Source organism: Augochlora pura, chromosome 3 (genome assembly GCF_028453695.1).
Source record: "Augochlora pura isolate Apur16 chromosome 3, APUR_v2.2.1, whole genome shotgun sequence".
Classification (NCBI taxonomy): domain Eukaryota; kingdom Metazoa; phylum Arthropoda; class Insecta; order Hymenoptera; family Halictidae; genus Augochlora; species Augochlora pura.
The window spans coordinates 23,111,672-23,133,020 of record NC_135774.1 but is presented as its reverse complement, the minus strand read 5'-3'; the positions used below and the strand labels follow the sequence as shown (position 1 = coordinate 23,133,020).

The 21,349-nt window shown below is 40.8% G+C and overlaps 1 long non-coding RNA gene across 1 annotated transcript in view; it reads right to left on the bottom strand.

The window, feature by feature from the left end:
• The window catches only part of LOC144467714 (uncharacterized), a 94,485-nt gene that overhangs the window by 47,702 nt on the left and 25,434 nt on the right, over positions 1-21,349 (bottom strand). The window contains exon 3 of the long non-coding RNA XR_013493713.1: positions 12,882-13,003. This is a non-coding gene — a long non-coding RNA (uncharacterized LOC144467714). The remainder of the gene's footprint in view (positions 1-12,881; positions 13,004-21,349) is intronic.

Genomic DNA, 21,349 nt, shown 5'->3' with positions numbered 1-21,349 from the left:
AATATAAATGGCAATGGGAATGACTTCATATAATTTAGGCTTGGCAGCGAATGGGTTAAACAACCTAATACTCGTCCTATCCAAAGGATCTAACGAGAATGATTCCTCGGAAAGAATCGCGAGAAGACAAATGCGTCGAGGAGGAACGCGACTGGATATCGATATCTCCGCGATAGTAACCGGTCCGACAGCAACAAGAGGGACGCCCGCCGGTCCATTCAGATGAGCATTTAATCGATAAAAATACCACGGCGCCGGGCAAACGATAATTCACCGAGGCCCGATTCGATACACGTGTTCCGCGTAATGGTCGAGCACGCCGAGCGCAATCCGTGCCCACGGTATTGACTTTAATAAGCCTCATTGACATTCAGCAGCCGCCTGGTTCTCTCTCTATTCTCTCTCTCTCTCTCTCTCTCTCTCTCTCTCTCTCGCTCTCTCTCTCTCAGCTTCCTCGCTCTTCGCCGCGTGACACCGGCGTCGACAATCACCGGCGCACTGGTGAATGGAGAGAGCGGGTGCCGAAGAGAGATGAAGAGGGATTGGCGGATTGATGGAGAAAGCTAGAGAGAGAGAGAGAGAGAGAGCGAGAGAGAGGAAGTTGGAAAGCTAGGAAGGAAGAGAGACACAGAGAGGAAGGCAGAAATCTGAAGAGAGAAAGATAGAACGCTCAAGAGAGAAAAAGAGAAGGAGAGAAAGAGAGGGAGAGTGAGGAAAATAGAAAGCTAAAGGGAGAGAAGAAGAGGAACAGAGAGGAAAATATAAACGTGGAGAAATAGAATGGGGAAGTGAGGTAGAAACTTAGAGAGAGAGAGAAAGCTAAACAGAAAGAAAAGGATAGAAAAGTAGAGAAAGAAAAGGATAGAAAATTAGAGAAAGAAAAGGATAGAAAATTAGAGAAAGAAAAGGATGGAAAATTAGAGAAAGGAAGAGAGAGGAGGATAGAAAGCTAAAGAGAAAGAGAGAGGAAGTAAAAGACAGAAACCTAGGCAGAGAGAGAAATCTAGAAAGAGATAGAGGTAGAGAGAGAGGAACCTAGAAAGCGAGAGAGAGAGAGATAGAAACGTAGAAAGAGGGAGGGAGAGCGCGAGACCAGCTTAATTATCGATTGTCGCGACACCGATTTCTCATTCATGCCCGTGTAATGAGGCGAATTATTCATTCGCGGGGCCGCGGCGCGACGGCAGGACCTCGCCGAGCACACCGTAGCATGGTTTTTCCAAACGCGTAATCGTTTTAGCGAGTTTCTGTGCTCGGCGGCCCCCACCTCCCATGCGATTGCCACTCCGGGGATATTCATGGCTCGTCCAAGCAAATATACCGAGGCGCGCGAGTTACTCGCCCCCGTAAAACGTAGCAACGAATTTTATTGTCGGCAAATAATCTGCATTTTGCGCTCCGCGTCTTTTCGACCGCCGCAAATGCGGCCTTTGTTCGGCTTATTTCGTTAACGCCCCGTGAACTTTCCTGTCGCAATAATCATTTCTGCTTCTTCGAATGTCAATTTTCTACGCGTTCGCCGTGTTAATCTTTGCAAAATAATTTGTGTCGGCGAAGAGTCGGAAAGCGGTGACGGGTCACATTTGATCCGAGCTGTACTAGTGTACCTCAGACATTGTGAAAAAAGAAGATTATAAGTTTCATTTTCAGGGTTAAAAAATTGTTTATGTCGATGCAATAACGTTTAAAATTACTTAATCCACACTTATGGTAAACTAGACAAGTAGTAGCTTCTTTCTGACAGTAAAAAACGTCGACACATTGGGTTTTCAATTTTTTGACAATGTTGCAGGCGAGCAAAAAGTCTGAGAAAAATTGGGCACAGGAGCCGTGATACTGCCCTATCAGGGAATTAATATAAAAATAGAGAATACATAAGTTTTCGAGAAATCTTCTACTTTACCCTTTAACTACCCTCACGGACAAGTTACAAGGTTAAAGTTTTGCACAGATGAGTTTCTATTGGTCGGCTATCGAACGGTATATGACTCATTGAAAAATCTCTAAGGGCAGTTTTGACCATCTTAATCGGCTATGCCCTTTAGTATTATTATGAACTTTTTAATGACACAGTTAGTCCATTTCTATGTATTTATCGATTTCACTGTTGCTATCAGTTGTTCGGATTCGAAAACCAATTTTTGCGGATATGCGAGACTTGATTTCGATTTGAAAAATTAATTTATGTTGGCTGAGGTAGACGCAGTGGTCTGTCTAGATTTTAGAATGCATTTTGCTGTTTTTTTTTTTTTTTTTTGGTGACACGGTTAATTAATTCTTGTCAATTCGCTGGCTTTACTGCCGCAATTGTTTTCCACGATTGAAAGCACAATTTTTGTGTATCTATAAACGACGAAACCGTTTGACCAAATCGATTGTCACGCGTTCGTCGATAACGCAATTATTCGCCCGGATCTAGAAATTCATCGTTTTGCTGCTATACCCAGTGACACACATTTTCTTGGGATATGGAAGAGTCATTAAACAAATATCAATTGCTTCAATTTTGTTTTACCAGATGAATTTTATTACGTTCGTGAAATTGTCGTGGATAACCTAAAATCGTCAAATTGCGTCCAGAAATAAATTCTTTTTCTACTCCACGGGTAAGAAATATTATAGAATTATTATTTAAACGATTATTATTTAATATACATTTTCGAGAGAATTTTCAGATTTTGACTCATTAAACGAATTGTTTCAATTGTCTCACATTCTTATAGGAACCGTAACAGCAATTGCATTCAATGGACTCAAAGAACAATCCTCTAAATCCAGACATTATGATCGTCATAATTGTGTAATTGCGTTAGGTCGAGTCCGTGACTTCGTGCGCATGTTTGCAAAGTCGACGTTTGATTGCTGCAATTAACGAAGACAATTGACTTCGAAACGACAGCTTTTTGTTTGGGCTGCCCTATGCGGACAATAACTAAGCTGCACCTGTTTCTACATTTAAGCATTCTAATTTTGATAACATTCGAATCGTGAAGTTCTGGGATTATTTTATTACAATGAAAATTTTACAAAATATTACAAAAATATATTTACAATGATAAGTAAGTGTCACTGATTGATTGAGAAATTTTGGGAGACGATCCTCATCCGTCACAGAAAAGGATAAGTATGGCAAATTAATCTGTTTGTAGCGTTTATAATCGGATTTGTAGAATGTAATTGTTACAATATAATTTAATCCTTTCTACTGAGAAAACCGTCTCAAATCTAAAAGTAACATCCCAAATAAAGTACGAAATTCCAGTGATAACTTGTCAACTGTTCTATCAAAACAAATTAAAATTCTATTCTCTTTTTATTTCTATTTAAGCATTCAAATAACTATCGACACGCGATAAGTATAAACTTCCTCCCTGATCAAAGAATGCATCACGACGATAAAGGATCTAATAGTCGTAATAACCGTATCGATCGTAAACAGCGCTATACAACCAAAATGCAATTACCGTTTCGCTCGGAGAAATGCCCGGAGCATTGTCGTTCCTCGCTGCATCGAATTTGAAAAACTCGCGCACGGTCGAAGACAGGCGGTTACCGGAGCAGTTCGGCGCCGATCAGAATTAATTATGCGCCAAAGTGGGGGGTTAAGGGATGGACGGCGTGAATCACGTATGCAATACATATCGCGCGGAACGCGTTCGAAATTCGCGTGGAAACGGACGCGTAGATTTCCCGTCGCCCCGGTCACGACGGCTAATATTTCGCGAACGGGTCGGCTATTCTATTATCCCTCCCGGAACACAGATTTTCGCGGAGCGTTGACGCGGCTACAAATTCCTCGGATTCCACGGTAAATCCGGCCCCCCATTTAATCAGATACGAGCGCCATTACGCCTCGTTATCCGTCGGCTGGTATAATGCGGCCCGGTGCCGCGCGGCGCACAAAAGATCCCCGGCCACGTGTAACTATTAACAGTGTATCGCGCGATAAACCGTAACGAAGTGAACGATCCTGATCGCCCGCGTTAATTACCGTTACCATACCCTTTTTAACGTCCGCCATCACGGTCCAGCCACTCCCTTCTTCACTTCCTCCCCCCCGCTGCCGAATTATCTCGTTCGTTAGCTATTAGATTACTATACCGCTGAATTTCATTCCACTTCTCGCAATAATCCTCAACCTTGCGCCACGTTTCTCCCTGTTTCCTAATATATAGTTTGTTTGATTAGTTGCGAGCCATACTAAAAATCTCATTTTAACCCCTTACCGTACTTTGACGAGTCCGACGGAAATTACTAGTAATAAATAATTAAGTATGGATGTTATTCTGTTCTCTAACCTTTTCACTCGGCGCCATCATGGATGTTACCTACCAGCACTTATAAACATTTGTATTATTATATAGTATACGATATATACGTATACATATATGTGTATGTAGATATAATATTGTTATATAATATTCGATTTATATGAATTTGTAGACATCGAGATATAGTTGCAAATCGCTAATAAACTTTAATGTTTAGTCATATACTAGAATTACGAGGTCCCCTGAGTGGGGACAACCGAGTGCAAAGGGTTAAAATTGGAATAATATTCTAATCCCCTGTTATTAATATTTAAACGTTCGAGTAAATTCAAACATAGAATAAACATTAATGTTCTGTCCCTTCTAAGGAATTGTGCCAATTAACAAATACCTAATCGCAGTGACTGTAAAGAAAATTGTACGTTAAGAGGTTGACATCTCAACAGATATATTATATTGAGTTTATAATATTAATGCAACGTTATTAAGATTACTAATATCAACGTTGTTAACATTATTATCAGATACCCATCTTTAGAATTGTTGTGGTTAACTTCAAAGGTGTTCTTCTCGAAACAATATTTCTATAATTAAACGACACGATTCGAGAGAATGTATTGGACCAATCAGCTCGTTCGAATTGCAGCTCGAGGAGGTGAGATAGAATTTATAAATTGCATTCCTTCTTTATCTTTTGATGCAAGTAGAAGAAGATCAAGTACTTCTGCATATCGAACTGTATGATAAAATAAGGTTTACCAATGGAAAAAAAATTATACAATCAAATATAATTATGCAATGAAATAAAGTTGTAAGATAAAACAGGATTGCCCGATAAACTGGAGATTCGACGTGGCTGTACCAAGTTCCGCGAAAAACACCGCCCCAACATACAAAAATACGTGGAACGTCTGCGCCGCGATATCACCCCGCCAGAAACGGCACAATTACCCAAATATTATCGCGATAGCACGCGATAATATTCGCTAAACCAACGGAGCCTTTTTCGGTGTAACGCTCCGCGGCGTATCCCGAAAAGACCGTGTCGCGCAATTAACAGAATACCACAATAACGAAGTTATACCGTGCCAAAACGGCGACGCTCGAACGCGCTAATGACGGCGGCGCCAACGAAGACGGATTATCATCATTATAATAATATCATTTCCTGCCCGGACGTCGGTCAGCCAACGATTAACCCCGATACGGAACACCGGCCCGGAAGTAATAAGCACGGCCCGATGATCAAAAGTGAATTTCGAAATTGGACGCCAGCGCCGGGTCCGCGTTGTTTTTCCCGGCAGCGTTTCATCCCGTCAAAATTCGATCCGGCCATCGTCGGCACGGTTTTCGAAGGACTTCGCCGGTCCGTACCGCCGCGAATTTTACGACGGAGGCTGGTCGGGCTTGTTCCGGGCCTGGCCGGCCAGTTCCATTTCATTATATTGCTTCGTTGTGCTGTGTCAGCTTGGTTATTTCGATCCTGGTTTACGTGTAACCGGGACGCGGATGTTTAGGCGAATTCGCGCCGGGAATTTCGCGTTCGAGGGAAATTAAGCGAGATTTTATGCGCCGCGATTCAATTCTATGCTGATGCCGTGGCGAATTTTGTCTGATAAGCTAATCTAATTGGATGGTTTTGACTAATTATTGGAAACGATGATCTCGCTGATCGGGAATTTACCGTCGAGAATATTGCGCCGAACTATTTCTCGCTGTACATCTTTTGCAGCATTTTCATATTCCACATTTATTATATATTTTTCAAACAATTATCTGGAGTAATTGTTAGACTGAATTCTTTTTATCCGTATATTTTGCTGGAATAAAAATGATTAAAATATATATACTATATATAAAATTAAATATAAAATTAATATATAAAAAATGTTATATTTTATATTATATACATAAAAGTTATTATCCATATTATATTGTTAGATAGAAATTATTCTACCCGTTTATTCGATCAGTTTTTCATTTTCTATTCGAATGAATTACTATAAATTACTAAAGTTCACGACAAGGAATATTATACTTAACCCTCTTAGTACCGAACAACGATATAATAAACAATATCGTTGTTGGCTCTTGTTGACAAGATAGTTTTCTTAATTATTTTCATTAAACAACAATTTAATTTCTTATTTCTTCTCCCTTTTTGAATTTGTTATTTATCAGGCTTTTCAAAATTCTTGCAATTTCTTTTCGAAACTTTATCCAACTTCGTCAAACAAATTTTAAGAGGGTTAAATTACTCGTTGTTCGTATAACATTTGAGCGATCTTTATGTAACAATTTGTCGATGTTTCGCATAATCTTACAACTATCGGCGTCACTTGTCGCAAGACGTATAGAGCTATCCGCGTAGTCGCCGTTCGTTGGAGGTGAACTCGATAAAATCGGCAACGAACCGCGAGAGAACTGCGTCACAGATCACCTGCCAGATGAACCTACCCGTGGCGGGGGAGCTAACAACAGCCCGCTCGCGATTCAACGAGCACAATGCTCGCCTAATGCGGTGTTTCGAAGTTGGGCTCGCAGAAGATTACCGAAGAATAATATTTACCGTCTGCGCGTATTATTGCGCGCGGAGCGGGAGCATCGCTCCCCGGCAAGGGATGGAACAGTTTACCGGCGCGGCGAAGCGTTCGGGGAAACTCGATTCCCGATTTCAGGACAGCAATCCGGAAAACTAAACTCGGCATAACAATGATTTCGGAACGAAGCCGCGCGACGGAGCCGTTGTAATTCAATTACGCGAAGTTGAATCGACCGGAGCCGAACCAGAGAGCAAAGGTCTCTCTCTCATATTCTCTCTCTCTCTCTCTCTCTCGTATTCTCTGTCTCTCTGTCTCTCTCAGGCTTCTTCCGCGCTTTTGATAAGGCGAACGGCGAAGAAAAGCTCTAAGTGGCGAATGAAAGAACTCGAGTAGAAGCCGGGCGTTCGCGCGCAGATAATCGCTTGGAAAATGCGAAACTTCGCCGGAAATTACGTAAAGGTCAGGAGCATGCACTCGTCCACGCAAACGTCCACGCTCGTAAACTAACACGCTCGCAGCCTCCATAGACCGACGTACACAAGCGCGCGTGCGCGCGCACACGTACACACACGGCTGTCGCGACCTTCTTCCTCCAACGAAGAAACTTTTCAATTTTTAACGCTCGATTTCCGCGGCCGCTGATTCGACGAGGAAATAGTAATCTTTCCGTCGACGCCATACTTCAGCGTGCTGCGGTTATCTCTGATACGCTCTCTCTACGGCTAAACGGTGCTCTCGACGGAGATTTAGAGCGATTTCGGAGGCTGTTTGTTTGCCGCTGTTCTGATCCCATCGGTTCGGTTATTTACTCGGTTTTGAAACGTTTATGGCAAACGTTTTCGACTTCGCGGTTTCCCTGGCGAGGTCGAACGAATTACCTCGGTTTATATAATAATTTTGATACGTTTAAATTGACACCTCTATATTGTTGGTTTGTTCGAATCTTTTCGCTGTTTTAACACGTTGACTGCCGACAATCGACCACTAAAATTCTCACACAGTTAAAAACAATTTAATTAATTAAAGCGAAGCTGGAAAGTTAATATTTATCATAAGGGATGGTATTAGAACTATTTCGCATTCGAAACGTTCTGGTCAAGTTCAAGTTATTCAAATATATTACAATAAAAATGAATTTTCAAGATTGATCAAAAATTAGTGTCACCCATATTTGGGTGACGCGGTTAAATCATGTTATACAGATTTTACGCGCAAGATTTGCGCTCTAATTATCTCCTTTTTTTACAGATAAGTCAAGACTGTAATAAATGTGAGAAAATTAAATTATTCCAATACAGAACTATTTCAATGAACGGAAAGAATAATTTCTGATAAATAATAAATATTTCTTGTTATTCGAATTAGATGTTCGACTAAAACGTGGTTACTCGCAACAATTCGAATAAATTTAAATAATAGAAATTCTTAATATTGAAGTAAAAGGTTCGACTAGAACGCAGCCGTTCCGATATTTATCACCGATAAACATTTCTTCTTATCAATTCGAACAATACCAGCTCTGGTTTCGATGCGACGTTCCGCCGATTCTGCGGACAGATTTGCGTCCGTTTGCGAGCGATTGGGACGATTCCCGGCAACGAGGAGATCAGGTGTCCGCGCTGTTCCTCGAAGACCCGGGGCGAGGTCTTCGGGTCCGGTCGCGTAACAATTTGCGGATTGTTCTGGACGCGTTCCGAACGACGGCCTGCAATTCAATTAACCCAATTGACTCGAGATAGCCGGTACGTGGTCCTAACACGGGACGTCCCTCGAATGTCAATATTTGTCAATGGCGAAACGGCATAGGCGCCTAGTCGTTGCACGTGCACGCGTCGTCCGGTGCTCGTCGCGTTTAACCTCGAATTCGTACGCGCGGATAACCGAACAAAAATTTTCGCTGCGCTCCGGGCGTCTCTTTGAATCGCGGAACGCTAGCTATATGGCACGCGAGGGCTAAGCCACGCGAGAACCAAATAAATGCACCACGCGGAAACAGAATTCGGAACGGTTTGCTCGAACTTTTATGCGCCCACGTAGCACAAAATCTAACCTTGACGTAACCTTCTCTTCCTGAGAAGAGACTGGCCCCGAACGGTCTACAATCTGCGAGCTCTACAGTTGTACACTGCGCGACAAAATGATAGGATATCCCAGAATTTTTCGTGTTTCTTACCTTCTGACTTTTTCGTGTCATTTTGCCTTTTTCTGACATTTCTAAAGCAGCAACCTACTCGTGGGCGAGACCCGGGCAATCGGTATCATCCTCGACTCAGGATAACTTACGAATTGTAATTTGTCTCGAGTCGAGAATGACGTCGAGCTAATAGCTGCAGATTACAAATTCTTTTCTAAATCGTAAAGTAGTGTACAAGGCTGTAACAAATATATTTTATGATTCTCAAATTAGGCTTATATTGAGGAATGTCATCGTCTCGTTCATCGATGGATGCGTAATTTTAGTGATACTTCAAATCAGTATTGGGTATGATTTTTCCTTTAACCCTTTGCGGACGGAGGCGCTCGACGGGCGAGCGTCGCTGTGAACGACGGGTATTGGGGCGCGCGGTACAGAAAATATTCAAGTCGCGCGTTTGCGTTGTAGAAACTAAAGCTTTATTAAGTTTTTCATAAAATCTAACAAAACCATAATCAAACTTTAATCGTGTTTACACGGCAGACTTTTTATGTATTAAGGCGTTGCATTATTTGTTATGGCGTTGCGTTATTTATAAGATGCTGTGTTAGTTACTAAGTTTGGCTTAGAAGTGGTGATAGCTTTTTTAAAATATTAAGTAGAATTTGTTTTTGTGTCCGTATACAGGGTTTGTTGTGGCACACACTGCAGTTATATAAATAATGCAATTATACAATTATTGAGATAAATTGACGCCCGAAAATAATAAATTATTATTATGTAAATAATAAGCGGATAATTTCAAAAACTTACAGACCGGCGGTTTTCTTTCGCGGACACTGTATTAAGAATCCAAATCCGCCGAAGCTTAATTGGTTCGATGAGATTGTTCGAAGGTAAAATTGTTTGGAAAAGTCGCTCGGAGTTCGATAATGTCCAAGAAAATGATTGCAGCAGGTTTCTGGGGGACGGAAGCAGGACAGAAGATATTGCCGATACAGTCCCGCGGAACTTTAATCTCCCAGGAAGATCAGACGAATCCAGTCCGTATCTTTTCGAATAATATTTCATAATCCCCGGGGATGCATTCCTCGAGATCTTCTTCTCCGCCGCTAAAAGATCGCCCCGAGCACGAAAACGATCGACTGAAAATTTTCTGATCCAAGCAACGAGCGTAACTGCGCGACCCGGAAAAAGATTTTGTTCCACAAAGCGGACGAATTGAAAGCACGGCGCTGTGCCAATATGTGCGAGTAAACAATTTTTGTTCCGGTTCTAGGATCATTTTGCGCAATCATTTTGTTCTAATTGAGAGATGGAAATAATACGAGACGGTGGTATTAATCCTTCGCGCTCGATGACATTTTAATTGTAGCTCGAAAATCATTTTTCTGATTCGCAGTATTCCCATTTTATGCGACAAAGTGAATGGAAGAACTTTAAGAATTTTTAGCAATTTTTTCAATCTACACTCTGATAATGTAGAAATGATTTTGGAACGTGATGTAACAATTTTAGTGGTGCCTCAAAGTCACCAATCGACTGCAGACGGTAAAATTCTCAGTGATACGATAAGAAATCTAACGCGACTGTCTGATCAGTGACAGACACTTCTACTTGGCCGCGACTTTCCAGAAGAATGATGCTTCACATTTTATAATAGAATTTTATAAAAATTCGAAAATAAAAACACGTATTCGTCTAAATCTAGAAAAGTATTCCATATTGTTTGATCGTTTTTTTACTGTATATTTCCACTTAATTATTCTCGCTAAATAGCGTGCCAAAGTAAGAATTGTCTGCATCGATCGCAACACGCAGTAACTACGTAAACATTTCTTTCTTTCAGTAATTGGTTTAATGGGTTTAACATATTACATCGGCATCATTAAATCCTTTAAATATTCACCAGTGCATAAGATCCGCAAATCTAGTAAATAATGTGAAACAGTAGTCCGGCGAAATTAACCTGACGAAATTGTTTTCACCTCGGATGAGAACGACGAATTCGACGACACCCGGTATAAGAACAAAGGTTTTTGAAAATTCGCAGTAATCGCGGTCCACGCGCATCCTTAATTTCTTAATTGATTTAGGTCGGAGGAAACACGGCCCCGCCGCCGCGCGACACGACCGGGTCGCGATCAATTTAATCAACCGTTAATATAATTAATTTCCACTCGTCGGGTGATTACATTAATTAATGTTAATGGAGCGACGGCGAGAAGAATATGCCGTCGGTCTCCTGGCGATTTTCTCCGCGAGACGTTGCGAGAGGGGGAGAAAACAAAAACGAAACGACGAAAGAAGTTTTGGGGCGTCATTTAAGATCCACCGTGTCTATATTATTCTTTACGGTTCGGAGTCGACGATGAACCGCCACGGTTTGATGGTCTTCGATCAAGTGTTGCGTGACTTTCCCTTCTTCGTTGATGTCTGAAATATTTTACCAATATTTTCTGTCGCAATACCGTGGCTGATAAACAGAAAATATTGTTCCATTAAGATGAAGCGATTAAAGAAGATCTCGAGGTCAATTTTGTTCCCAGTATCTTCCTCCTTCTGCTACCTTTTTATTTAAGTATTTATTCGTTCCCCTGGAAGCTGTCTTACTTTATTTCGATATTTAGTGCTTGGAAAAAGTAAGGCGAGGTTTAATTTAATTGTATTTAATTTTGTTTAATTTAATTGTATTTAATTTTGTTTAATTGTATTTAATTCTATTTAATTTGACTTTATTTTATTTCGTTTCATTTTATTCCATTTCATATTACTTAATTTCATTTCGTTTAATTTCATTTGCATTCAGTCTGTTTGGAAGCTTCGTTTTAAAGCAACCACGTTCACGTTACTTCGTTTCAATTAATCTATTGAAGTCCATTATGCATGAATGTATTTTAATTCAGCGGAAGAAATCGAGCATTCCGGACTGCCGGTTGATTTATTATCATTGCACAGGTATATCGAACGAATCATCGCATTAACAACGCGCGTTGTTTTACATAATACGCGGCACGACTCTATCCGCTGCTAATTATGCCGGGATTAAGTGATACGAGTCGAGCATTGACGAAGCGGCGTCCGAATCAACGGCACTTTTGATATAACCGCGATCGCATTATGTGACGTTGCAGCTCATTAAACGAACCCTCTTCTTGCCAAATAAAGGCGGCCACCATTCTGTGAAAACACTTCGCCGAATAATGCAATGAACGCTGCGCTATCATTCAATTATACTATCGGCAACCAAAGTATGGCGCAATATTGTATAATTTTTATTCGAATCGTTTATGCTCCGAATGAATTTCCGTAAAAATAAATTCGTCCTCGAATAACAAATAGCTTCTTATTTAAATGAATTTTTATTCGACTAAAATTTTATTCAACGTCCACCGAGACATTTTTCAATTTTTTCATAAAACCAAAAGCGACGTCAGCGATAAATTATGAAACATAAAATGGCAAAAATGGGTACAGAACATCTAAAGATCGACGACACTTTCGATATATTAGAATTCTTAAATTAAATACAGCTATGCAACAGCTGTCCGTAATTATTATACGCAATTATTATGCGTATAATTATTAACGCGAGCCATCGATACCAATTTATATTGTATCCTGATTTAATGAAACTCTTCAATTAATAAACGATAGAGAAGGGATACCCCGTTCACGTGAAAACGTTGGAGCAACGTGCATTAATCCGTCTGAAAATGTTTGACTAAAGTCCCGTCGCTCGGAATTGTTTCGAATGTTTGCAAGGACGAACGAAGGGTCTAATTAATAAGATATTAATACCAGGGAGTCAAAGGTCTCGGGGCGCGGATCTCTCCACGGCAGAGAGTAAAGCGGGATTCCTTACGGTCGATTATTGGCTAGAGAGAATTCATCAATCGATGCCGGCAAATTGGTATCGCGAAAGGGACTTACCGTGAAAAGCTTTCATTAAAATCGGATCCCTGGGATGACAGGACACGATAATCCTCGGACGATCCAGCGGAATGGTCCACGGGGTTTCTCCTTTTTTCTTTTCCCTTCGGGCGGTCAGGAATCTGAAAGAAGGTTAAGAGATCTGATTAAATCGAAAAATTCAATTCCTCGGAGGGGCTCGGCTGCTTTAAGCTTCGCGAGGCTGCTACGTAATTTTCGACCGTTTCCGATCGCGGACGATCGGCGCCGAAACCGTGTCCCCGTCGTCCGTTGCGCCGCGATAAACTCGGGAAAATCTATAAACGGGAACGGGACCTCGCTTCCTCGAGAAAATCGTGCCCCCGTTTCCACGCGAGGCTGCAGCTTCATCGATCGATCACCGCGACGATTTCAGCCGTTTATGTCGAAAGTGGCCTCTAACTCCATTTGTCAATTTTTTCCGGTTGCCACGTTCAAAATAAACACGGCTCATTTATTCTTTTTAATTCCCTGCGGCTCCGTTTAACTCTCAAATTGGCCAAAACATTGTTCGTAACGCGATATAATTATTTGTTCGAGAGTCGTCGCTTAAAAATAAAGTTTTCAGGTTCCCCTTCAATTTAACCGAGTCACGGAAAAGTTTTAATTCTTCGGCCACCCATTACGCCGTTGTGGCCGGGCAGTTTGAATTTGCAATTAGCTCGGTCGAGCGTTCGGTAATTTATCGCTTTAGATTTTATATAATTAAAGGGGAGAGATGTTCATTTATACGCCACAAGGGATTAAACAATTGTCCCTTTAGCAGGCAACTTTACGTAATTTCAAGGATAGAGACTCGACGACGTACATAGATAGAGATGCTATAAATTAAACACTGTATTTAAACAGCGTTCTCTATTCAACAAATGAAAATGAGTTACCAGCCGATGCTTAACTGCAAACAGAGAACTATAAAATATTTTTTAATGAAAATGTGCATAGGATTTCTATGCAACAATCAATTTATATCTATAACAATGCTTATATATACGCGCCTGTAATGCACCGGAGAATAAAATATTCTTTTGTTATCGAAAAAAGAACGACGCTGCCAAAACTATTCCGAGTTCGATGGCAGGAGGAAGCCGGCGGCGCCATTAATTAGATATCGATGCCGGGATCTTAATTCAGGTGTTCCCGGAACGAGGCACGAGCCGAGCCGTGCGGTTCGTTCGGTTTTTGTCGTGCGAAATGGGGGTTGGGAATCGAGGGTGCTTAGCACGCGACTTTGCAAGGCCAAGTCGTGGGTGGCCATTTTATAACCAATTAGTTTCCCTCTTTAAGAAACTGCCTACGGAAGTAGTACTCCAGTGTCCTTCGGCCTGGTCGAAGTGGCCCGAGAGACTCGACCGTTCCTAACCCCCGCCACTACCCACCCACCCCCACCCCCTCTCTGTACACGCCGCCAACACCCCTCCCACGCGACGAAAATAGAAAATCATTGTGCTACGATGACTCCGGTTTTCAATAGAGAGTCACGAACCCCGCCGGAAACAATGGCTTTTTATCGACGTTATTAATCGACGATGACGCTGCGGGCCGCTTTCACGATGCTCCGTTGACTTTCTGCTGATCTACACACAACCGACCCGCGCCGATTGTCGCACACCAAACAATCTTCCCGCGAGCCTGCAGAATATCCTCGACGAGCTGTCAGCGCTAATTGGCGATTGTACGGATATCGTTAATTATCCCGTGACCCCCGAAAATAATTTGCCGAGCGTTTCGGGGCAGAATTTGACGTTATTGTGTAGCAAAATATATTTATTAATTATTACCACAATTCGGATCGAAAGAGAAATGTAGACTGTTCCGTGTATTAAGCAGATACCCAAACGAGCGAAGAATTATTCAGATGGAAATGTATTTCTACATAAAATTCATTCGTTTTTTCCTATCATTTTGTATATTAAAAGATAGATCGCATAATGTAATCTGATTTCTTTTATACGAAATAAGCTGTCACTAAAATTACATTTGTATAAAGAGCCCAAACTGATCTTCGAAAATCTGATGATATTGTTTACGCATCGAAATAAATGTTCACGTAGCTCCTGTATCTTTTCATCGACGCAGACAATTTTTATTTTGCAATAAAAATCTTTAAGTGTGAAAAGAAATTCTGTAATCACAGATTACGTTTCAGCGAAACGTTAAATTTTCATTAAAATTGTCACAGGATCCCTTTTAATTTCTGACACTTTCATAGAGTTTCATTGCTAATAAGAGATAATAGAGATAATAAGAGATAATAAGAGATAATTGTTTATGTATTATTTGCTTGTATAAAGTTATTCCAAAAAGACTAGATGTACGCATATTTTTTCGACCCACTGTAGGGGCACATTCGCACTTGTCGCACAAGGAACGGCTGTAGCACAGGATCCGTCGTTAGAGGGTTGAGTCTCTTAGTCGCCGAGAGAAAAAAAATTCCCGGAAGGCGACTATTTCTCAGTCGGCCGTCGCGAGCGTTCGCCCCTGACGATATCTCCGTCTCGAATGCTGAAATTCGTTTATCCGCGAGGCCGTACAGTTCCCGACGTTCGACTTTCTCGCGTACGAACGGAGGCCGGCTTCAAAGTCGCGATCCATTGTCGTTTCCCGAGGGGAAAAATCAGGACCGAGGGATCCGGGTGAGTCTCCGATCCCGTGCCTCCTCCTCCTCCTCCTCCTCCTCCTCCTCCTACTCCGTTTCGCGGGTTCTTTCCGTCGAAACGCCGAAGACAATCGACGCGAATACGCGCGGCCCCCGTATCGACAACACGTAAAATATTTATCGAACGGGGGACGGTAAACAAGGAAACGGAAATTGGAGAGGAAATAGACGGAGCCTCGTCGGCGGGACGCGCGACGATGGTAGGACGCGGCGTAACGGTTGGAGGATCAAAAGACACGTTCCGTAAACTCTTCTCATCTCGATGGCTGTCAACCGGCCTCGTAAATTAGAGGAACGAGGGAAATTTACCTTTCGCGGAATTTTCAATCGGTTCCCCCCCGCGCCTCCCCCTGCGTTTCCGAAGAATGTTTACGCGAGCACGTATCGGGCGTAGACGTTTTTCGCGAGGCTCTCGCCGTTCCGCCGTGTCAACAGCGATAACTTCGGCGACCGTGCACGGGGCTCGACAGGACTCCGGTCGCTGGGAAATTTGTTAACGCTCACCGACGATAATATCGACAACGGCGACAAAGGGTTCGATATTATTTCAATAATGTTGGCGATCGGTAAATATCGAACCTCCTGCGATTTAACCCTTAACAACCTAGAGTTTCAATTTTGATACCAATCTTTTAAACCGAATGTTCACATTACTATTAGTTTTTTTTTATAGGTTTGCTGTACGTATTTTACTGTTGTATTATATTCTTTCCAACGAAATTAAAAAAAAATCTAATGTCATTATTGTTTTATTTTATCTATGACATATTACTTGCGCGGCAAAGTGAACAAGTAAACACATTTTACTAAAAGTTTTGTTGAATACAAATTTGATATATTTTCTTTTTCTGAAGAATATAAATACTTTTGAGGTAAGTGAATATATTATTTTCGCTATGATATAATTATTTTTTATATATCTGATTTCTTTATGGTCTTAATGCCTGAAGTATCAAAATTGATACCTGGTCTTTTTTCTAAATAAATATGTAAAATAAATATTGTGATTTTTTCAGCTATTTTTCCCTTCATCTAGACCCTCAAGCAAACACAGTAATATTAAAAAAAAATCACTTTCGTAAATCAGGCTACTAAGGGTTAACGGAGAACAATCGCGAGATATTATGCTTGCGATCATCTTGAAGAGTAAAGGGTTGAAGTAAACTTTACCTTATCACCCCCTTTACCTTATCATGAAAATTGTTGCTTCACTTTTCTCACAGGTACATCGTCAAAAATCGTAGATCAAAGGGAGAAACCGTGCTTCTCAAATACTTTGAAGTTTTGGAATTCGAATGGTTGTGCAGAATGTGGACTATTTTCTCCCAGATTTGACACAACGAGATCTTCCGGAAAAACATTTCCCCTTTAAAATAATTCATCCAACGTTTATCTGTCATCTGTTCGTAGTGATTTCATTGTACTGTGAATAAAAGTCTCTCGGTCGCTTTTAATAGTAGATATATACATTTAAAGTTGGATCAATAGGATCAATTCAAAAACTAATATGTTATAATTAATATTACAACGCATGTCACAGTAACAGCAATAAGAATGCTAATGCTAGTAATAACGATGATATCAAGAATTAATTAAGGACGGTCGCAAACAATAGCGATGGCAAAATGTATAAACGAAGTATTTTATAAAGTTATAATTACATCGCGATCTCTTACGTGAAGTAGAAATTTTTTTTTTATTTTCTTTTATTCTGCATTACTGAAGTACACTAGATGGGTTTTTAACGACTCATGTAAGTTTTATATTTTTTAGTACAATTGGGTCTGTTTTAAGTAGTGCAGTGATTTGTTTGAAGTGGTGCAATAGAAATGGTTTTCATTGGTACGTAGATATTTCTTTCTTTAATTATCTTATCGAGCTAAAAATAATTATTTCAACGTATTTGCTGTTTTATACTTTTGTACTATATACAGATATCCCGAAAAAATATATATTAAGAGAAAATCGTAATTTAGTTACGAAAAACTTTATTTGCCCGTTTCGATGGACGAGTCCCGGTCATTTAAAGCGAGGCAGTCGCTTAAAGCGAAACAGCCGTTGGAAACGCAGCAGCCACTTAATCGAGCATTGGTTCCGTAAGAAGAGAGTGTCGCGGAGGACTTTGCGATCAGTTGAAAGCAATCCGAGGTGAACGTGACTCGTGTCATCGCGCAGGATCGCCGCCCCGCGATCAAGAGATCGCATTTCGTCGGGAATCCGGCTCCGTCCGACTCAAAGAATCACTTTTTCCGAAATGTACAATGATAAATCAAGTGCCGGCGGGGGGTCTTCCAGGAGAACGCTGTCTGGCACGAATCGGAACAAGACGGAGGAGTTCCATTTATAACGGAATTGCGGCAACCGGGGAAAAATTTGTAAGAGGATTACGGAATGGATTTATTTCTTCGCCGCTGCGTTTTCCCGCGACAGTGTCTCCGCTTCGGAAACGAAGTTAGGTTCGCCAAGACCGGTGACTTATTAATTACAACACTTTTTAGTCTCTAATTGGCGGTACCGTTCTTTAATATTCGATCCTTAACCTTTTAGATACTACGCGCCACTATAGTGGCTTTTGCCAATGGCTCGTGCTTTACTCAATTGTTTTATTATTTATTAAAGCAAACAATTAAAGTGAAAGTGTGTATATACAATATATTAAGAAAAGAATATATGTTATTAGTACTATATATAGATATCCGGAAAAAATATATATTAAGAGAAAATCGTAATTTAGTTACGAAAAACTTTATTTGCGCAAAATCCTGCCGTATCTAAAAGGTTAATCAGCGTCCTTCGTCAGACAACCAAGCGATAAATTATGGGAGCAAAGGCTGTCTGCTAGAAAATAGATTCATGATTATCAAAAGTTAATTTTATAAAGATCATAAATTATACGTGGAATCTATTTTGGTCAGTGCTCCACATCGTCTCCCATCTATAAAATAATACCCCTAAAAATAATTGAACTTCGATAATGAATTACGAAATGTCATTGAATTTTCAAATTTAATATGAATATTGCTACAAATAATTAATTAGGATCAAATCCTAATGCAAAGGCTGTATGATCGAAAGCAGTTCAAACGCGACACCGTTAATAAATATTACCGAAATCTGTAAAAGTTAATATCTATAATCTGTAAAACTGCTAATAAATATTACCGAGATCTGTAAAAGTTAATATCTATAATCTTGTAAAACTGTTAATAAATATTACCGAAATCTGTAAAAGTTAATATCTATAATCTGTAAAACTGTTAATAAATATTACCGAAATCTGTAAAACTGTTAATAAATATTACCGAAATCTGTAAAAGTTTAATCCGGTTCCGTAATTAAGTACTCAGCTGAACTGTAACCCTCGGTTAACGAGCCCAACAACCAACTCCTACGTCCGCCGCCGTGATTAGGTTTCGCCCCGCGTGGGCTGCAGCGAAATTCGAGGTGATTTCGTGCGGCGGGATTCGAGAAGTCCGCAATTTTTCCCGGCCATCGATTTGCTGCATCAATGAACCACGTGTCGCGCGGGCCCCGTGTGCCGAGCTGGCGTATTTTGAAAATGTCACGGGACGGGGTGTGCGCGCGCGGCGCATCGCCCGCCCACGCGCGGACTCCCGCTTCCTGACCCCGTGACATAACCCCGGACATCATACGGTGGGCAAGTTTAATAAATTACGGGTCTGACGGGAAACAAAATAAAAAGGGAAAACTAGGGAGAACGGAGAGAGAGAAAGAGAGAGAGAGAGAAAAAGAGAAAGCAAAAAGGGAAGAACGCAGGATTTTCTAGTCCGCTCGGCATCGAGTCATTAGCTGCCGCCCACACGCCGCCAGCGTAACACGCCAACGGGAGTCGCAATAGTTCGTATATGTATTGTGCGAGCACTCGTGGCGAACGGTCGAGGGAAATTAAAATGAAATCGATTTACAGCGAGCCGGCGCGTCCCAGTGACTTACGGCTGCGAAATGTTAGGCGTGCGCGAACCTGCGGTATGACCCTGGACTTCTGTATTTCGCTCGCGAGAAACGCCTGGGCTCTTCTTCGTTGATCAGGTGGCTTTCGGAGCGCGGTGTCTCCGAAAAATAAATTCAGCTACTGAATTTTTGATTTTCGAGAAATTAGGGCTTCGGTTTGGTGAAACTTCACGGAAAAATAAATCGATGTAAAATAGTACCGAAAAGTGTTTCAGCGGAGAATGTCGAACTTTCGAAAAATTGTCGGTATTGAAATTGTTATAACTTTATGAAAAATATTGTTACAACAGAAAACCTAAGCTCGTTTCAAAGTGTGAAGCCTCTGCTTTCATACTCTGTCATTAATTTTATCTTAATCTTTACGCGATACAGAGGGTATTTTTCATATGATGCATCGGGGAACCTACGTTTTTCTCGAAAATGTAACAAATTCAAAAAATTCTAACATCGTTAAAAGAATTTGTTCACGATTGAAACCACCGCGGATCTAAAGACTGAAACGTTCCCTTTGCATCGAGTTCTCGAAACTTGATCTACGATTTTCTAAAATTATTTTATAGAGCAAAAATGAAGAACAAGTTCCTGTGCATAAAGTCATTATGCAAAAACGCGAGGCTTCGTTCAAAGCTCAATAAAACGAGTAACAAAAAGGTCGTAGATCCAGTTTTTGGGGAACGTTGTGAAGAGGGAGCTTCAGCCTTCGACTATATGGGGGATTGGGTAGAGGAGAAAAAATTTCAACGAGAAGCCTCGTACGCTCAAATGAGGTCAGTATTCGGATGGAGCGCCCCGTAAACGGCTACGTTTTTGTGCGCAACAGAAATATTTTTTGATCAATTTACAGTTGGCGAACGGCGAGCAGTTGTGACCGGTGAACCATTGATGCATCGTGATTAATTTGCTGGAACTCCTACTTTGCATATCAACACATCCGGAATTAATATTTCCGTAAATACTAATCACGCGATACTCTGAAAACATTTTCCGATGACGGCGTTTCCGGCGCGCATAATGCACTCGACTGTTTTACATCTGCAAAGTTCATCATTTAATTCCGCTCGTGAGAACATTCCCTTCGAAAGGATCTGTCGTTAAACTTTATCACCGCTGTTTCTTCTCCATTTATTTTCCAATTTTTAATAATTTATTATATCGATAAAAATTGATTGTTTCTTTTATTTTGCTAACATTTGAATTCATGCTTTCGGCGAGGTTATTTTCCTAGTCAATTGTTCGTAAAACTAATTGTTTATTCGAAACTGAATTTTAGCAGAACATTTGAGCCGCTTATTTTAAAAGTGGCCTAACTCCATTCTTGATAAGAAAAATAGAACTTAATAATTGCCACTATTTTAATAGGAACTATAAATTGAACACCTTTAGATACACTTAAGCAGTATGACTCATTAGTATCGTATACGTATATTTTGAAATTCATTGAAACGCAAACCCAGAAATATCTCGATTTGAAGATAAATGGAGTTAGGCCACTTTCAAAATAAACGGCTCATTTAAAATGCAAACGTTCGAAAAGATCATCGTCCAAGATCAATTTTAACTTTCTCATTTTAACTTGGTTAATCGAATTACTTAAATTTCGTGAAAATGTTTGTGTTTCGACACTCGCCGTGTTAATTATTGTTGTCGCGAATAAACGCTAGGGTGGCGAACGGTTGGAAATAGGTTAAAAGGGTTTCGGCAAACAGCGAATCGATGATACCCGCGATCACTGATCCGACAGAATACAGAGCTATGCAATTGCGTCTCGGACACACGCCCGAGCGATCTGGAACGTCCGATATGATCGATTTGAGGGGTCGTC